The sequence below is a fragment of the Etheostoma spectabile genome, chromosome 1 (assembly GCF_008692095.1).
Source record: "Etheostoma spectabile isolate EspeVRDwgs_2016 chromosome 1, UIUC_Espe_1.0, whole genome shotgun sequence".
NCBI classification, from domain to species: domain Eukaryota; kingdom Metazoa; phylum Chordata; class Actinopteri; order Perciformes; family Percidae; genus Etheostoma; species Etheostoma spectabile.
Genome location: NC_045733.1, coordinates 12,599,393 through 12,604,131, shown reverse-complemented (window position 1 = coordinate 12,604,131; position 4,739 = coordinate 12,599,393). Strand labels below are relative to the sequence as shown.

Below are 4,739 nucleotides of genomic sequence, written 5' to 3'. Positions count from 1 at the left end.
AGAGAGAGAGAGAGAAAGTGAGTGGTGCAAAAAAAGTCATCAAAATGGAGGAGAAAAGTTGGAAGAGTGAAAGAACTTCAGTATAAGCGCAAAGAGTGACAGGAGAGAGCAGACAGGGGAAGAGAAAGAGAATTTAAAAAGAAAAGAAATGGAGGTGACAAAATGGGAGGAGAGCACACAATAGTTATCAAGCTGTCAATGAGGAGCTGACAGAGCTGTAAAGCCCTTATCAGATTCAACCACCTATGAAATAACGGCTCTTAGGAAAGTGCAGGAAAACAGCAACAGTAACATAGATTCGCCCTCTATCTGGAAGTCTAGAACATAAGTACTCCTTTCTCAGAGGTCAGGAGTTTTCTGTGCTACATGACATCAAAGATGAGCTAAAGATGAATGAATGGGAAAGAAGGAAGGACTATGGAAACTTTGAAAATGTAACTAAACTGAATGTGACTTAATTAAAACTAATTTAAGACAAATAAGCCAACCTTTATGCATAGTGACCCCTTCACTAACACATTGTTTGACAAAAACTTGCCTCTCATCACATACCTGCAATTAAAGCGTGACTCTTGCCAAAATGCAACCTATGGTGTTTTTGTGAATGGGTAAAACTTAGTTCCGTATAAATTCACGGATAATACCTTGTTTTGACGTTGGTGAAAAACAATAGTGACCTTGTAGTTAAAAAGGAGCCTCATATAAGATGACATTTCCTCCTATGGAGTACCAACAGTACCAACTCCTATCTCGTAAAATAATAATAATAATAATAAAAAGCTTGAACAGGTGCCTTTTTCGTTGTTAATGCCGCTACAGGTCACCTTTAGCATCCGCTAAAGGTCACCTTTAGCGTCATATAACACACGCTTGGTTGGGACTATTGGGGTCCCTTTAGATGCTGTTAGGTTAACGAAAAACTTGTGGGTGTGCTTACGTTTCTGTGACTCGCGGTAACAGGACGGTTGGGTTTAGAAAAAGGTCATGGGTGGGCTGTGACACACGGGAATAACGGGCCGGTTAAAGAAGAAAGTGGCTTCCCTGACACGCTGCAACAACGGGACGCTTAAGGACACAGGCAGGACAATAACCCCACTCTCCTGAGTGAAAGTCTTGTGTATGACCCATCCACCACTCCGGCCAACCTCCCTACGCAGAATTTTCCCTTACATACTACTCGCTAAACCCCGTCTACATGCTGCTCTCCCCAGTGCGTTCTACACACACACCGAAGGGTGCCTTTTTTGTTGCATCACACGAGGATAGCCACTGTCCAAACGTCAGTATTTTACGAGTTTGGATTGAGAACAGGTTGGGAGTCCGTTCATTTGCATTCGGAGAGAGAGACTTTCGGACTGGCAGGATGGCAGCGAGAGGAAAAACCAACTGCTAAAGTAAGGTGTTCAAAACCTTTCTTTTTTCAGTAAACTCTGTGTACACAAACAATGTTCTAAATGCTGGAGTTCATGTGTAGAGCCTCTGGTGATACATGGAGAAAAGTTTCATGTTGTGTCGAGCTTTCTTAGTTTTTTAAAAATGTTGATGTTGATGCGACCTAGCACTTCTATTCAAAAGGCCATTTGACCAAAAAACTAAAAAACGGTGGATCTTAAAAGTGGCGCTTCTGTCGTAATTATGCTTTTAAACCAAAGTTTTACTCAGGTATGTTTACAAAAAGACCTTAGGTTGCATTTTGGCAAGAGTTACGCTTTAACATTTGCTGTTTAATCAACCACAGCCATTCCCTAAACTTAAATTGAAAGTATGTCTTTTAGTAGCTTGACTAACCAGACTTTATTTATTTGAACACAATCTTAACCATATGTTACCATACCATAGTTGACATGCACAGATATTATAGAAATAAGGAATTATTTTTATTAAGAATCCAATGAGAACTCAGTAAGAAAAACTTAAATTAAAACATGATGGACACAAAATGTTTTACAGCTGGTCCAGGGTTTTGAACAACCGCCCAATATGGATGTTTTTATCTAAAGATAGAGTTGGATAGCAGCAATGAGATGTGTAAACACATTTTGTCAAATTGGGACCATGCTGTTATGTACAGATTAGCGAATGCACGTGGTGATCTTGGCCTCATTGTTTTGAGAATGCAAAATTGCAACAATAGCTGACCTGTCAAACTTGGGACATTTTAAAATGTGTAATGTAAATTAAGGCATAAGTCCTGAAGCATCTGGGACACCTTATGATGACCTGACAAATAAAAAAGACATAGCTTTTGTTTGCTTCTGCTTAGTTTTGCAATTTGTACAATGTCATCTTTGTCAACCCTGTCTCCTTCCCAAAAAAACATGTTCCCATTAGGGTTGACAATTGATTCAGATATTGACTTGCGGTCAGTCGCAAATTAATCCATTTCATTGAACCATTCTGTTTTAAATTTACTTTAAAATGGCTATTTTTCAAGTTTGTAAATCTCTTATCTTAATGGGACCAGACAAATATGTTTGCTTCATGCAAATTTATTTTATTGTTGCAACAATTTAAAACAATGACAAATAGTGTTGAGAATATTCTCCAGAATAACCTCAAAGATACGGTATGCTTACAAAATATGTTGAAAGCATAATATGGCAAACTCAAGCCCATCAAGCAACAGCAGATGGGCATATTGACCTCAATGTAATATTTCTTGGTAATACAATACTAACACACTGAGTATGTTTACATTCCACTTTTTTTCAGAATCTGACAACTATGATGACAAAATCCATTTGATTTTGGGTCATGTAAACAGCTTATTCTGTTTGGAAATTCCAAATAAAGCCGTTTTCCAAATATAGCATTTTCTGATGTGGACTAGCTGGTATTATTCTGGTTTTAAAGTGCCCACATTATAGAAAAAAACTACCCATGCTGTTTTGCGTGAGATACGGTGTCTGAATGACCTCTGCCTTCAGTCTCCAGGTGAGCTGCATGGCTTTTTATGTCAATAGCCAAGACAAGGTGGCTAACCGTAACACATGCTAGCGCTGGAATGCTAGCTCATTCTCAATGGCAAAACACTGCTACAACACACACTAGTTCACCATAATCTCCAAAAGAACTACTTCCTGTTCCTGTTCTGCAGGTATTCCACAAGTGTCCCTCATTTAGAAGAAGTCTCCCAGCTAATCCTGCCTTGTATTGACCAAAGTTGGAGAAAGTTATCCAGCTGATGTAATCTTACCTAGCTACTGCACATGTGCAACTCCCAACAAAGATAGTGAAGAAATGAGATGTCTCACTCTGTATCTAAAACAGAGACCTAAACACACAGGGTGAAAACAGGATCTGCAGCAACATGCAGTAAAAAAATAAGTGTAGAAAATAGCAACTATTCTACTTCACCTTTGCATTTGGTGGACTTTTTCTGTCCATGATTTCTCAAAGAGAGAGTTTGATGGAGGAGTGTCTTAATGACAACAAGACGGTACAACAGTATCATATTAAAACATCCTTGCTCCACCATCTTGTGGGCCCCAAAGGCACTTACCATCTTCTTGAGAAAACACTGTAAAAAAAACTGTGCCAAACAGCTCTATTGTAGTCCAGCCTGAACGTGCATCACTTTGCAACACATGTTATAATGCTCACCTAGCTGCTAACGTGGCACGCCCTCATACTCTGCAACTGACAAGCTAGCTGTACTTACGGAGCATGTGCGACTCCCAACAAAGATTGTACAGAAGCCTGACTCTGTAGCTAAAACAGAGAGCTCAACACACAGGGTGAAAAGAGGAGCTGTTTCTGTTTCTCGGCCAGGTCGTGCCAATAATTTGTCTCTAAAAACTAATCTGACACAGTCAACACTTCAAAGTGTAATCTAATCTCAGCATTAGTGTTTGGTGGTGTTGTGTAGTGTTGTCTAGTGTTTTTGTGTCATCATTATAACAAGTTTGTTTCTTTATGTGTGTCCGTGACTACATTGTTTACAAAGAAGTGTGACATTCTCAAGCTGTCTGCACTCTGGTCACGGCTCAGACATGAAGAGAGCCATTATCTGGCCCTTGCTGAGCCCCCTAAGCCAATTTGATATGATGAATGTGCAATTTACTTTGTCTCCGCACAGCCAGTTAATTACAATCTCTATCAATAAAGTGCGTCCCACTTCAGGGGTCGACATTGTAGACCAAAGAGTCACATCTTCAAACGACCTGTCACTCCAGTGTATGACAGATCTGGACTAATTTAATGGGGTTGCTCTTGTTTTGAGAAAAAGTCAGATAACCACAGAAGATACACTTTAGCGAAACTAAATGAACCACTTCAGTATTTACAGAGACTTCATTTAGCCTTGATCCTCTGCTGGTAATTAAGGGCTGTATTATTAAAGATTGGCCTAGCCTCTGTTTAAAAGGAGGACATAGAGAGCGGGAGGGAAGGAAAGCGACTGTAAGACAGACAAAGAGAGACAGAGAGATATTGATTTTTGACAAAATTAGAATAACTATCTTTCATAATCATGAGCGATGTTCCATTACATGTTTGACAGCAGCAAACTTTTTTTTTTTTTTACTAACTCCCTTCACTGTCTGTCACACACACACACACACACAAACACACACACACACACACACACATGTAGTAATGTAGTCATAAAATAATTAAATTCGTGCCTTTGGAGCCCGGAAATAATAGATGACCCAAGACCACAGTACTGAATTTGATACACAGATTTTCTCGCTCAAAGCACGCACACACACACACACACACACACACACACACACACA

At 39.5% G+C, this 4,739-nt stretch overlaps 1 protein-coding gene across 4 annotated transcripts in view; it reads right to left on the bottom strand.

The window, feature by feature from the left end:
- Window positions 1-4,739, bottom strand: part of epha6 (eph receptor A6) — a 59,694-nt gene that overhangs the window by 49,042 nt on the left and 5,913 nt on the right. The gene's annotated exons all lie outside the window — the stretch shown is intronic.